This window comes from Pelobates fuscus, chromosome 8 (genome assembly GCF_036172605.1).
Source record: "Pelobates fuscus isolate aPelFus1 chromosome 8, aPelFus1.pri, whole genome shotgun sequence".
In the NCBI taxonomy this organism is placed as follows: Eukaryota; Metazoa; Chordata; class Amphibia; order Anura; family Pelobatidae; genus Pelobates; species Pelobates fuscus.
This window is the reverse complement of record NC_086324.1, coordinates 22,399,158-22,414,641: the sequence shown is the minus strand read 5'-3', so window position 1 is coordinate 22,414,641 and position 15,484 is coordinate 22,399,158. Positions and strand designations below refer to the sequence as shown.

Here is a 15,484-nt window from a genome sequence, read left to right as displayed (position 1 = left end):
ATGGATGAATTATTGTATTTATAGGTTTTGAATCTTGCAGGACAGTCAAGTATGCATCAATAGTTAATTATCATTGGGGTTTATATTCTAAATGTCAAGCTATTGCGTTTTGACAACTGGCCAGGCGAGTAGTTGCTATGATTTAAAATCAGTTGCTGACATATCACTCAACGTTGCAGGCTCGTTGTTTAGTGGATTGACCAAAATATTATTATTTTATATTCTTTAACCAGTGAATGTTTCTTGAATAAATTAAATGTTCTTGATTGTAAAACTAGGAACGATTTTTACAAAGATTCTTGTCTGGAAAAAGATTGAAAAGAGCTCTCCTTTATGGTAGTTCAAGAGATCATTTAAAAAAAATATTTAAATGAAGGACAAAAGGTTATTATGAATCATCTGCCCTTCATAGTGTAATTAAAAGTGCTATATTTTATATATTTTTTTTAAATGTCCATGTATTGCTGAGATGACAGTACACAGAAAGGGCAAGGGGATAATGAAGTATAATGCAGAAAAAGAATCCATAATCTGCAGCTGGGGGGCTAAACTCAGTCTTTGAGCCCAGTTCTCATGGGCTACCAATACATTTCCTAATTAATAATAATTAACCAGTTATACTGGCTCTAATTATCAGTAAGACAGCTTGCCTGTCCTAAGGGCTGAGCTTGCATAACCATCATCCCTGGTATACCCACATGTTTTAAATGATAAATTGAAGCCAACTGCTTAGGAAAAAAGTGTTTACTGTTCTTGATTATTATGTTTGATTGCTTTGAGGTCTTATGTATTATCTTATTAGCAGAATAAACACAATTGTTTTGTGTTATTAGTATTGCTAAAGTGTAAAAGTGTAAACAATTAATTATAGTTATCATTTCCATCCTCTTTAAAATATTAATATAATTCTAACCATGAAGGATACATTTTGCTCTCATTCTTTTTTAATTATGTCCGGGGGCTTTTGATATTATTGTCATGCACCTCGGTGGGACACTTAGAAAATTTTACTAGGTAGTACAGTATATCAGAATTGTATTGTAGAAATTTGTTTTGTAAAAAAACATACTATTAAGTTCTAAGTTCTTGAAATTCTTGTCAATACCCAGGCTGCACTACATGCAATGATCTCATAGCAAACCAGGAACTAATTCAGCCAATCATGATGGTCACTTAAATGTCTATAGTGCTCCTGAATGTATTCGATAAGCTTTGCAGTGAGTTTTGAATACTGATAATGCTTCTGATAGTTGTATTTCAATTGTTACCTATCTACCTTATAAAGCAATCAGATGAACTACATCTTCCAAGAATCAATGCTTTTGAAAAATATTACACTGTATAACTAACAGTAATCTAAGACAACAGTCTTGACAACTTAGAGTGCTCCCTAAGAGGTTAAAGATGTACTGTGAAAAGCTTGTATTATAGTTAAAACAATTAATATACACATAAGTTAGCACATGTGGCTTAATTACTATAGGTTTATTTACTTAAATATGAGCTGCGAGTTTCTAAACTGAAAATAAAAATCCTCAAAATGCTTGCTTTGGTCAAAACACTGCAATTTGGTCCAAAGTGAATTTTAACAAAAGCAGAACATGAAACGTACATTTCACATTTCAAGTGTTTCCAGAATATTTACTTCTGTTCCAAGTGTAAAAGTAAGCTTTGCATTGACTTGGTATGCTTGGGCCCTTTGTCTAGATCAATGCTAATAGAATAAGGACAAATCATTTTCTTTTAGAAACAGTTGGTGTTCCTTAATGACGGGAATCATTAAAACCATTTCTTCTTGCTTTGACTTTGTGGTTTTCTAAGCATTGATACCTCATTTTTTACAAAGATAAAAAGGTTTTGCAGAGCTTCATAGTAACTTTTAAAGGAAAGAAGATGAAGCCTCTGGGACTTTAAAGGACCTGTATCGAATATATCTTCTTTGGTATTAAAAGTATATTATACATTGCTCAAAGGGTTAAATAAAAATTAGGTACTTTATATTCTGTTCTCAAATATACATTTCCCCAGACATTGTTTTAACTTATATAGAAATCCAGTATTTTCTAGTGTAACAATTTGGACTATTTTCAAACTGATCAATACACTACAGCCTGAACAATTCTTTCGGAAGATTTATATTTTCTTTGAATTCTTAGAGTCCAGGGATGAAACATTATTTATGTCTGGTATACAATAACCCCAGTTACCCCTCAGGCAGGTTGCTATCAGAAACCATTGTACTAAGCACAACATATTTTAGCCTAGCCATCTTCATTACCTTTATACACCTGTTTATGTTTTTTTAAGAAAATAGGGAATAAAGAGCAAAACTTAAAAAAACAATTTTGATAGTGCATGCTTTTAATCATTTTTTGGAATCCACAATGGGGCCAGAGTTAATGCTCTGTTGATGTTATAGGCATGAAGATACACAAATGGTTACAGTGAGTGAACCATTCATTGCAACAAGATAAACTCACAACATCTAGCAAGCAACTGCACTCTAAGTATTGTGGAATACTGTCCTCAGCAATATTGCTAATTGGTCTCCACAGAAGCCATACTGCCCCACTACTATCAGTAATAAATGCTGCCGCTAGGCTGATCTTTCACTCCTGGTGCTCCTCACATACCTCGCACCTCTCTAGATCCTGACACTGGCTTAATGTGTCCTCTAGATGTCAATTGAAAATATTAACCCTTACCCATAAATCTCTAAACAACTCTAGCCCTTGTAACATTTCTTCACTGATTTATAAGTATGGACCTTTTAGGTCTCTCTGCTCTGCCGATGGCCTTCATCTGTCCACTGCTCACACCCTTACTATAAACTCATGCTTGCATGACTTTTCACACGTGGCTCCTTTCCTTTGATATAGCCTGCCTACCTCCATCACACGCTTTCCAAGTTTTCAATCATTCAAGAAATCCCTCAAAACCCATCATTTCCAAATGCTTATGGCCTCCCTAAAGTAACTTCTATGTCACAAATCTGTCTCTTGCTCTCACCTAAAGAGTCATACTCAACTCTTCCTTCTAGTTCTGCTACTTTTACACTTTATTTGGTTGCTGTCCCCTTTTGCTGCCCTATTGTGTCTTCATTCTAAAGTTCTCTAGGCTGTAAACTCATTTGAGCAAGGTCCTCATCTACCTATTGTTCCTATATAATTTTGTAATTGTCTAATTTATTGTGAAATTTCCCACTTTCACAATACTGTAAAGAACTTAAGGATAGAGTACAACGAGTTGTAATTAATGGTAAATTTGCAGGCTGGACAAAAGTGGTAAGTGGTGTCCCTCAGGGTTCTGTTTTGGGACCACTTCTATTTAACATATTTATAAATGATCTTGAAATAGGCATTGAAAGCCATGTATCAGTGTTTGCAGATGACACAAAACTTTGTAAAGTAATAAAATGTGAGCAGGATATTGCTTTGCTTCAGAAGGATTTGGATAGATTGGGGGAATGGGCACTAAAATGGCAGATGAAATTTAACGTAGAGAAATGCAAAGTTATGCTGCACTTCGGGGTTAAGAATGCACAAGCAACTTACACACTAAATGGTAGTGAATTAGGGATAACCACACACGAGAAGGATTTGGGAATTGTTATAGAAAACAAATTAGGCAGCAATATGCAATGTCAATCTGCAGTTGCTAAAGCAAGTGCGTTTTTTTCATGTATAAATAGGGGCATAAATTCTCGGGATGAAAATATAATTTTGCCTTGTGACGGAACCATCCGTCTGTCTGGTGCTTTAGGGGATTCGACTGTTTTGGGCCATCCGTCTAAAGGACTGATTTGTTACGTTATGAAACATGTTTTTACCGTTCCAGCCTGTTTTCCAGCCGTTCACCCCATTTCGCACGAGCTCCATGTCTAACATATGGGTGGCCGCCATTTTGGGACTTTTGCACGTGTTCGCGGCCATCTTGCGTGCGAACAGCGGTGTTTGCCTGTGACCGCGTGGAACTAAAAACGGATACCCAAACAGGCGAACACCGCTGAGACCTCCATACACCCAGAAATTCGTGTTGGAACTACCGAACGACGAGCCATTCGGTAGTTACTTGTAATCAGCTATGGGGAATCCATCGAACCCGGAGATAGTTGTGGATGACAAGGATTTCGTATGATTTTAACCGGCGAACGGAGACCGACTGCAGGGCCAAAACTTGTGGAACTCTTTTCGGCTAGAAGATCCGTGCAGTCGGTCAAAACTTCCATCATCCATAACTCCCGAACCCCTTAACCGAATGGGCTGAGATTTGGACAGAGTGTTCCCCTAACCGAGACCTTTCAAGCGGTGCTGGACTTAAAGGTGTACCCCCTGGTTTTGGGGTACATCCAGAACTGGGGTAAATTATTGTACAGTATAATTGTGTTATGTGGTTATCTGAGGGGAGGAGAGGTGGGGGTGTTACCCTGTGTATAATTGGTTATTTTCATCCTCCCCCTGGGAGTGCCCTGTGTGTGCCTTTTCCTAATAAAAAGCAGGCTGGATGTTCCAGTCCTCAGATCTTGTTTTGACCCTCAACACGGAGCTTCAGTCTCGTTATTGGGGGGATTCTTATTTACGCTTAAGGACTATTATTGGGAACTTATGCCGTTTGGTGGATATCGTTATTCGAGAGGTTACTACTTCCCCTGGTTATGGTTCGTGGATTATACAGTATACGAACAAGGACTTGATACGGTGAGAGGGGAAGGTGGACTAAACGGTGATTTACTTATTAAGACAAAAGGTGTCTTAACAATTGGTGGCAAGCGACGGGATGAATCCCACAACACAGAAGGAAAGAAATGCAGTATGAACAGTTAAGACGTGCTACTCTTAAGGACATAATAGAACGCCGAGGTCGATCAGCAAGCAATTTAAAGAAACGGGAAATTATTGCTTTGCTAAGAGAAATGGATGCAACACAGGGAACGGAGAGCGCTAATGTGCCCAGCAGTTTGGATTTAACACCCGAGGAAATACAATTTAACCGGGCAGTGCAAATAAGGCTGGCACACTTTGGCCCCAACCCCTCAGCAGACATTGTAGAACGTGTGCAAGCCGCAGTAGCAGCACACCAAGCGCTCCAAGGAAGAGGAGCTGCAGCAGCAGAGGTACCCAATAACGATTCCGGAAGGAAAAAGGTACCATTTGCTGCATTTAAAAATTTTATTGAAACTGAAGGAGAGATCGATGGGTTCCTGGCCGATTTTGAAAGGCAGTGTGCCCTCCATCAGGTACCCACAGACCAATGGGTCACCATCCTCTCTGGGAAATTATCCGGCCCGGCTAGTGACGCATTTCGGGCCATCCCAGAGGAGGAGATCACCAGCTATCGAGCAGTGAAAGATGCGCTCCTAGCCAGGTATGCGGTGACCCCAGAAGTTTACAGACGACGCTTCAGGGAAACCAACAAGCAAAGTGGCGATTCCTATGTGGAATGGGCCTGCAGAGTTCACCGTACTGCAGCCCACTGGATGGCAGGATGCCAAGCAGTATCGGGGGAAGAGGTGCTGCAGGTATTCTTACTGGAACACTGCTTTGAGAAATTGCCTACCGGGGTCCGGGAGTGGGTCAGAGATAGAAAACCCTCTACCCTACCCGAGGCGGCCCGGTTGGCAGACGAATATACGGATGCTCGCAAACTGGACAATACCGTTGTTAAAGTTCCGACCAGAGTGGAATACCGACCAGCAGCCCCTCCGATTCCAACAACCTACCAACCCCCAGTGCATCGCAGCCCAGTAGTACCACCGACCAATACTTATGTGCAGCCATCCAAATTTAATGCCAGGGATTATTCCCAACCCATCCGGTGCTTTCTGTGCAAACAGTTGGGACACAAGCGCCCGGAGTGTCCACTGAACCACGCTAACCAAGCTCAGTCCTGGAGGAGATCAGCCAACCCGAATCAGCGACCACCACAGCCTGCTGCTCACTGTGTAGAGCAGGAGGAATTCTGGGGCATCTTGCACGAAGCCGACCCGGTGCAAGCCGCCCATCAGGACAATCGCCAGCAACACCGGCAGACTGTGAAACTAAATGGCCGAGTGGTAAATGGACTTAGAGACACAGGAGCCACCATGACACTGCTCCAAAAGAACTTGGTCTCAGAACACCAGCACACCGGAGACACAGTGGCCGTGAGGGTAGCAGGGGGAGCCGTATTCCGGTTACCTGTTGCCCGTGTTCACCTAGACTGGGGAGTGGGCGCTAGACACGTGGATGTTGGGGTTATGAAAGACTTGCCCGCGGATGTGCTTCTTGGGAATGATTTGGCCCCTTTGGTTTCGGCCTATGCTCCAATGGGCCCCTTGGACGTTAACCCAGTGACTACTCGCTCTCAGACCCGTGCCTCTGGAACCAGCCCACCTGCCGAGGAGGCCCAGGTAAGACCCTTTTCCCCGACTGACACCTTAGCTCAGACCCCCTTACGTTGGGATTCCCCAGAGGAGTTTGGGAGGGAAACCCGGGCAGATCCTACCCTACAAAAGTACAGGGACAGAGCAGATGCTGGAGAGGAAGGGATAGACGGGGAGCGGTATAAGTGGGTGGGGGACAGGCTATACAGAATCCCGAAACCTTCCCAGAAGAAGATAGCCCCTCCGCAGAATCACCAGCTGGTGGTGCCCGCGAAATACCGGCAGGAGCTTCTGCGGATAGGGCACGATGTCCCTTTAGCAGGACATCTAGGGTCTCGTCGCACAGCCTATAGGATCTCCCAGAATTTCTTTTGGCCCAACTTCAACCAGGCTGTGCGGATATATTGCAGTACTTGTGACACATGTCAACGGGTAGGAAAACTGGGGGACCACCCTAAGGCTAAACTAACAGCGATGCCTATTATAGGGGAGCCCTTTTCCCGCATAGCTGTTGACATTGTGGGTCCACTGGCCAGGGCTAGTCCATCAGGCAAGAAGTATATTCTTACTGTAGTGGACTATGCCACTCGCTATCCAGAGGCAGTAGCGCTGTCTAACATAGAGGCAGAGACGATTGCTGATGCCCTGGTTAGAATTTTTACCAGGGTTGGGTTCCCTAAAGAGATCCTCTCCGACCAGGGAACCCAATTTACTGCGGTGCTCACCCAGCAGCTGTGGAAAGTATGTGGCTTTAAACCCTTGCTTAGCTCGCCTTACCATCCACAGACTAACGGTCTCTGCGAGCGTTTTAACGGTACCCTCAAACAGATGCTGAGGACCTTTACGGACACTTGCAGGGACTGGGAGAGATTCTTGCTGCACCTCCTGTTCTCATACCGGGAGGTGCCCCAGGAATCTACTGGGTTCTCCCCTTTTGAGTTACTGTATGGGAGACGGGTCCGCGGACCCCTAGATCTCATCCGGGGACACTGGGAAGGGGAGACTGAGCAAGAAGGGACCCCCATAGTGCCATATGTTCTGGAACTTCGGGACCGCATGGAGAAACTGTCCCTGATGGTAAGGGAGAATCTCCGGGCGGCCCAGGGGAAACAGAAGAGATGGTACGATCAGGGTGCCCGACAGCGAGCCTTCCAGGTGGGGCAAAAAGTATTAGTGCTCAAACCTGTGAAGGCCAACAAGATGCAAGCCTCTTGGCAAGGCCCGTACAAAATAGTGGCGCAGATCTGCGACACTACCTATTTGATAGCCAGCTGTTCAGATGAAAGGGTCCAGAGATCCTTTCATGTGAACATGCTGAAAGAGTATCAAGAACGACCTGAGAACATTGCAGCCGTATGTGCCCCAGCTACAGATGACCCTGAGAATTTGCCTCTCCCTGATCTATTGGAAAGGGACCCCCAGACTGACCTCACCTCCCTCGTACAGTTAGGAGACAGGTTAAACCCCACAGAAAGGATCCAAGCAAAACAGTTGTTATGGGAGAAGCAAGCAACCTTCTCCCAGGAGCCAGGTTACACCCACCTCGCTATACACAAGGTAGAGACCCCTGGACAGGCCCCCTTACGACAGCCGCCTTACCGTATACCGGAAGCAGTCCGAGATGGAATGCGGAAGGAGATACAGGAGATGACCCAGCTTGGGGTCATCGAACCCTCTGACAGCCCTTGGGCTTCGCCTGTAGTCCTAGTACCTAAAAAAGATGGGACCACCCGGTTCTGTGTGGACTATAGGCGACTCAATGAGCGGACTACCACTGACGCCTACCCAATGCCCCGGGTAGACGAATTATTGGATCGTATTGCCAGGGGACCAGGGGACGTTATCTGACCACCATAGACCTATGTAAGGGCTACTGGCAGATTCCCCTGGCCGAGGATGCTATCCCCAAGTCGGCCTTCGTCACCCCGTTTGGCCTGTACCAATTTAGGGTCATGCCTTTCGGGATGAAGAATGCCCCGGCTACTTTCCAACGGATGGTGGATAGACTCCTGGATGGCTTCCAAGAATTTGCCTGTGCATACTTGGACGACATAGCGATCTATAGTGGGTCCTGGGAGGAACACCTGGTACACATAGGGGTAGTACTGGATAAGATCCGGGCCGCTGGCCTGATGTTGAAGCCAGAAAAGTGCCATGTAGGTATGGCAGAAGTACAGTACCTGGGTCACCGAGTGGGATGTGGGAACCAGAGACCAGAGCCCGCCAAAGTAGAAGCGGTGGCTAACTGGCCCACGCCCACTACTAAGACCCAGGTATTGGCCTTCTTAGGGACAGCAGGGTACTACCGACGTTTCGTTCCTGACTACAGCTCTATTGCTAAGCCCCTGACAGATCTGACGAAAAAGAATTTGCCTAAGCAGGTCCTGTGGTCCCGGCTTGTGAAGCTGCGTTCCAGGCACTGAAACAAGCTCTCGTGAATGCCCCTATCTTGGATGCCCCAGTCCCTAACAAACGCTTTCTCGTTCACACAGATGCTTCCATGTATGGACTGGGGGCTGTGTTAAGCCAAGTTGGGGAAGATGGAGGAGAGCATCCTGTCGCATACCTCAGCCGAAAATTACTACCCCGAGAAGTGAGTTATGCGGCAGTTGAGAAAGAATGTTTAGCCCTAGTCTGGGCATTGAAAAAGTTAAGTCCCTACTTGTATGGGCAAGAATTTTCCCTTGTAACAGATCATAACCCACTCGTTTGGCTTAACCGGGTCTCAGGCGACAATGGGAGACTGCTGAGATGGAGCTTGGCGTTACAACCGTACAACTTTACTATCAGCTACAGACCCGGTAAGCTGAACGGAAATGCGGATGGCTTATCACGGCAAACCGACATATCCACCACCTCTTAGTCCGGACATCCCCAAGTTGACCCGCCACAGGGTCAAGCCGGGTCTGCCGGAGTGTTCCACAAGGGGGGAGCCGTGTGACGGAACCATCCGTCTGTCTGGTGCTTTAGGGGATTCGACTGTTTTGGGCCATCCGTCTAAAGGACTGATTTGTTACGTTATGAAACATGTTTTTACCGTTCCAGCATGTTTTCCAGCCGTTCACCCCATTTCGCACGTACTCCATGTCTAACATATGGGTGGCCGCCATTTTGGGACTTTTGCACGTGTTCGCGGCCATCTTGCGTGCGAACAGCGGTGTTTGCCTGTGACCGCGTGGAACTAAAAACGGATACCCAAACAGGCGAACACCGCTGAGACCTCCATACACCCAGAAATTCGTGTTGGAACTACCGAACGACGAGCCATTCGGTAGTTACTTGTAATCAGCTATGGGGAATCCATCGAACCCGGAGATAGTTGTGGATGACAAGGATTTCGTATGATTTTAACCGGCGAACGGAGACCGACTGCAGGGCCAAAACTTGTGGAACTCTTTTCGGCTAGAAGATCCGTGCAGTCGGTCAAAACTTCCATCATCCATAACTCCCGAACCCCTTAACCGAATGGGCTGAGATTTGGACAGAGTGTTCCCCTAACCAAGACCTTTCAAGCGGTGCTGGACTTAAAGGTGTACCCCCTGGTTTTGGGGTACATCCAGAACTGGGGTAAATTATTGTACAGTATAATTGTGTTATGTGGTTATCTGAGGGGAGGAGAGGTGGGGGTGTTACCCTGTGTATAATTGGTTATTTTCATCCTCCCCCTGGGAGTGCCCTGTGTGTGCCTTTTCCTAATAAAAAGCAGGCTGGATGTTCCAGTCCTCAGATCTTGTTTTGACCCTCAACACGGAGCTTCAGTCTCGTTATTGGGGGGATTCTTATTTACGCTTAAGGACTATTATTGGGAACTTATGCCATTTGGTGGATATCGTTATTCGAGAGGTTACTACTTCCCCTGGTTATGGTTCGTGGATTATACAGTATACGAACAAGGACTTGATACGGTGAGAGGGGAAGGTGGACTAAACGGTGATTTACTTATTAAGACAAAAGGTGTCTTAACATGCCTCTTTATAAATCGCTGGTAAGACCACACCTTGAATATGCTGTGCAATTGTCGGGGCCTGTTCTAAAGAAAGATATCATGGCACTAGAAAAAGTCCAGAGACGAGCTACAAAATTGATAAAAGGAAAGGAGCATTTTAGTTATGAAGAAAGGTTAAAAAAATTAAATCTGTTTAGTTTGGAAAAAAGCGCCTGAGAGGGGATATGATAACTTTATCCAAATATATTCAGGGCTGGTACAAACCTTTATCTGGAAATCTATTCATAAACAGGGCTATACATAGGACACAAGGTCACACATTTAGGCTGGAAGAAAGGAGATTTCATCTAAGGCAAAGAAAAGGTTTTTATATAGTAAGAGCAATAAGTATATGGAATTCTCTGCCTGAAGAGGTGGTTTTGTCAGAGTCACTACAGATGTTTAAACTGCAAATGGATAAAACTTACAAAAACATAATATACAGGGATATAATTTCTAATTAGTGGGGTAATAGCTGCTGAATCCAAGGAGACATCTGACTGCTATTTTGGGGTCAAGAAGGAATTTTTTCCTAGTTTGTGGCAAAATTGGAAGCGCTTCAGACTAGGTTTTTTTGCCTTCTTTTGGATCAACAGCAACAACATATGTGAGGAAGGCTGAACTTGATGGACACAAGTCTCTTTTCAGCTATGTAACTATGTAACTGCTGTCGCTATATAAATACCATTAATACTAACAATTCAATGTTACTTTATATTTAAACAGGTGCTGATGTAACTGAGCAATAGTAAATACATAAATTAATGAAAGATAGTTAAATTGAAGTTGATAAAAAAGTTTTTGACATCTAGTGTGCACTTCAAAGAAAAAACATTTGACATACTACCAGTGAGAAACAATATGAAACTAATAAAAACAGCTTGATGTAAGACCCCTGTGTGCAGAGTTACTTTTCTTTTCTTTTTGAACCTGATAGCTGATGAGCTATACCCCATTTGTCACCATTGCAGAAACAAAGCAAAAATATTCATGTATAACTTGTACTCTGTTGGATGCTTTCTATTATTTTTCTATTAAAAATGTCCTTGCTGAGAATAACCCTAGGCAATATTTGAACTGAATGATTGTTTTGGTTTTATTTTTTTCTTTAACACATTAACAGATGTGTTTTCTGAGCTGTTTTATTAAAAAAAAAACGTTATTTAATTTCTAATATCAAGTCCATCCCTTTTGATCTATTTGACTAGTCAAGATATTTAATAAAAATACAAACACAATAGGGTGCGCCAAGGGGTAAGGGATAAAATAGATATTGATAAGACAATAAAAGTAGAGCAATATATACTCTATCCTATGATGATATAAAACCGTGAATATAAAAATACAAACAAAAAGTCCAAGATAGAGTCTAATTTACAATAGTGAGGGTAAGTGTGATAGGATTTGCTCTGATATACTAAATAAGTATAATAATCTGATATACTAAAAAAGATCATCCCTAATATGCCCAATATTATATTTAGAGGAGCTCCCAATTTTAAATCTATTTTAACCAATAATTTTACCAGATCAGCAGATATTAAAAAGAAATCAACATTGTCAGCTATGAAAGTTTTTTTTAGATGTAAGAAATGTATTGTATGTAGGGCCACTAACAATACAGAATCCAATAAAATTAGCCATTTTACCTCAAACATTACCAAAAAAAACTATAAAATAAACGATCATCAAACTTGATGATCTCAGCCAACCCAATGCTTTCCCGTAGGAAAGTATTGGGAGACTATTGTGCATGTGTGGCAAAAAGCAATTAGCATCTCCACGGGGATCATTCAGCGCCTCCATGCAGACCCAATCTAATACACTGCCCTCTTCCCCCATTTTAATACACTGCCCCACATCTAATACACTAACCCCAAATCCAATACACTTCCCCCGCTCCCTCCACTCTTATACAATGTCCTCTTCACCCAATCTACCCTCCCTCCACTCTAATTGAATACACTGCCCTCCCCTTAATCAACACAGTGCCCCCTCCCACCACTCTAATACACTGCTGCCCATCACCACTCGAATACACTGCCTCCTCCTTCCCCCCCATTTAGTACACTTCCCCCTCACTTCCCAACTTAATACACTGCCTTCCCCCAATTTAACACACTGTCCCCCTCCCACCACTCTAAAACACTGCCCCACTCCCTACACTGCCCCAGTTTAATAGACTGCCCCTCCCTCCCTCAAATTAATACACTGCCTCCCCAATTTAATACACTGGCCCCCTCAATCCCCCAAATTAATACACTACCCACTCCCTCCCCCACAAATTAATACATTGTCCTTCCTGCAATTTAACACATGCCCCCCCACCACTCTAATACACTTCTGCACTCCCTCCCCAATTTAATACACTGTCCACCTACCTCCCCTAAATGAATACAGTGCCCCCTCCCTCCCTTAAATTAATACACTGCCCCTCCTCCCAACTGTAACACACTACACAGGAAGGTCACTCAAGCCCCTCTTCTCCTACCTTAAGATGAGCCGCCCATCCTCCAGTTCCAGCTCTTTTCTGCAAGCAGGTGATATGCTCCTCTGGCACTGCAAGCAGGAAGGAAGGGGTAGTGGCAGGCCTGCTCTGCAGACATACAGCCACTCTGCCCTCTTGTGGCCATGAGAGGGAAGGCAGGATCAGACAGGAAAGCTCTTTCCTGTCCTGCAGCTAGTCGCAGCCACAGCACAAAGCGGCCCCAGGTCAGACGGGCCGCAAATATATTCATTGTGGGCAACATGTGGCCCGTGGGCAGCATGCAGTCCATGGGCCGCAAGTTTGACAGGCTTGATAAAGATGTTTTTGGTAAGGTTTTGGTCCTTAGAGTGTAAGTTTAAGATTCAAAATATAGCTTGTAGATACTAGCCTTAGACACATAAGGGACCTGTCTCACCTTGATATGCAGAAAAGGTGCTCTGTGTATAAGATAGGTGCTTAAACAATTACCGGAAATGTCAATCTTATAGCAGCTACCACACTGATGTGGAAATCTCTCTTATCCACCCAAACGTAAACACAGTGAAATAAGGAAAATCCACCACCAATCTCCTAAGTGGAGCGCTGATTAAAATACACTTACTCCTTATACCTTGATATACATTGGAGATACATCAGTAGCCAAGCCAAAATGAACTCATCCTTTGAATACTACCTTATTCTTGGTTTGGATTGATCAAGCAGTATTCTTCTTGACTTGTTCCAAGGACATGACAAACAATCATGTATATCAAAAAATTATATAATTGCAATAAATAGGAAGAATTAACATATAGGTGCTAAAAACATGGCCACAATATAACACATGGGTCAGGTAAATATTCCTGTCTGCAAACACTTCCCATTTGCCTGACTTTAAGAGGTGTGTTTAATTACATCAGTGATATAATGTGAGTGCCAGGGGGAAAATTGGCAATTTGTTCTACATTATTAACTATGCAATTACAAATAAATTGAGTATTGTAAGATTTACCTAGATTTCATTTTCTGTATTTATAAAATAAAATCTGCAAACTCCACATTGTAAGACTATTGCATTTAATAATACAAGTCAAGTGATTGTATGCAGATTTAAAAAATAAAAAAAATATGTGTTCCTTTATATTAATGTAGCGTACGAGGGTTTCGAATAGTCTCCTGGTTTGGTAGTGTGTTATTTTTGTGTAATTACATAGCAGATAATGAATTAAGTGCTTCTAGATGAGATTTAGTTTTAGCTTTCATTGAGAAGTACAGCTAAATGTCCTTTTTTGATGCTTCAAGCCTTAAATAATCCTTGTGTGATACATCTTTTTTCTTTCTCTGAATTCTTCTGAATCCTTTAATTAAGCAACGTATTAGTGGGAATGTATTTATTAACATACACTATTAATGGAGATAATTTTTTTTTTACTTTTTTCCATATACGATCGTTAATGGCCTTCTTCAAAGCTGAAAATATGAGTCATGTTTTAATCATGAGGGATAAAAATAAACCCCACCATTAAAAGTTTAATTTAGATGTCTAGGATAACATAAGGAAACTCTTCTTGAGGCACACTTAAAGACTATTATGTGATTTATTATGCTAATCATAAAATCAGTTATCATAGAACCTCAAAATGCCTAAAAAAGTAGGTATTGGAAAACATTAGAAATATTGGAAGACACGTGATCAAATACCGTGTTCTATTGAGTTTTTTTTTTTTAATTATTATTACAGGAATTTATATAGCGCCAACTTATTCCACAGCACTTTACAATATTTAGGGGAATTAATAAATGAGCCAATTATTAAAAATGTTCACATGAACAAAAGGTTGATAAGGGCCCTGCTCAAATCCTAGAGAAGCTGGGGTATAAAACCAGAATAAGTGACAGGGTTGAAAAGTAGCTGAATTGGAAGGTGAGAGTGGAGAGGAGAAAGTGAATGTAAATAGCTACATTCTTCAAAGCATCTTGAGTATGGAAAACATACATCTTAACACAGTATCTTATATGACATGGAAAATCTACAAGATGAAGATGCATTCGGACGTATAAAACACACCAAATGCAAAACCCCATTGGATACAAAATCCCCTTTTTCAGATGAAATGTGACAAACAATATAAAAAATCATGTTTTATGAGTCCCTAAATGCCATTTTAACCCCACACTCCAATGGTAAAGTCACCATAAAAACTATCTGTGTTGTTCCAAAGGACCCTATGGGCATCACAATTAACCCTGTGTGGCCAGTTACTATGAACTGATGGGTAAATACCATTACACTTACACTTATTTATTTAACGCAAACATAGTACACAGTGCTAAACAATAGAAAAACCAAGACAAAATATTAATTTTGACAAAATACATTTGACAGGCAGGAACAGCAGTTGAAGAAACCCCTGCCCAACTAAGCTTGCATTCTAAAATGTTAAGGGACAAATACAAAGAGGGATGTGAGGGATGTATCTGAGGATAGGTGATTGGGAAGAGGGGCCACAGTATATGGGAGATAGGGAAGGGATGAAGGTAGGGGTATGAGACAGGCTATGTGTTGGGTGTAAATTTTCTGGTGGTCAGGTAGGCATATGTAACAGGTGCTTGATGGTCAGGTGGAGTATGTTTTAAACAAAGTCAAGCAGCAGATGACCAGTGTGGCGCA

General features: G+C 42.6%; 1 protein-coding gene across 1 annotated transcript in view; it reads left to right on the top strand.

Annotated features, from left to right (window-relative positions):
- The window catches only part of LRP1B (LDL receptor related protein 1B), a 1,140,323-nt gene that overhangs the window by 766,699 nt on the left and 358,140 nt on the right, over positions 1 to 15,484 (top strand). The gene's annotated exons all lie outside the window — the stretch shown is intronic.